This window comes from Mus pahari, chromosome 14, assembly GCF_900095145.1.
Source record: "Mus pahari chromosome 14, PAHARI_EIJ_v1.1, whole genome shotgun sequence".
NCBI classification, from domain to species: domain Eukaryota; kingdom Metazoa; phylum Chordata; class Mammalia; order Rodentia; family Muridae; genus Mus; species Mus pahari.
The window spans coordinates 3,909,245-3,909,469 of NC_034603.1; positions in this window are offsets into that span (position 1 = coordinate 3,909,245).

Below are 225 nucleotides of genomic sequence, written 5' to 3' on the forward strand. Positions count from 1 at the left end.
CTGGAGGGACTGAGAGACAGGCTGAGTCTAGGCCAGAGATAGAAGATAGGAGATCAAAAAGGATGTTCTTGGGGGAAGTGCTGAGTGGGCCTGAGGGGTGGGGGTGGGGGAGAGAGACAGAGAGAGAGACAGAGAGACAGAGAGGGACAGAAACAGAGGCAGAGAGAGAGAGAGAGAGAGAGAGAGAGAGAGAGGGAGGACAAGAGACTGAGACAAAGACAGCAG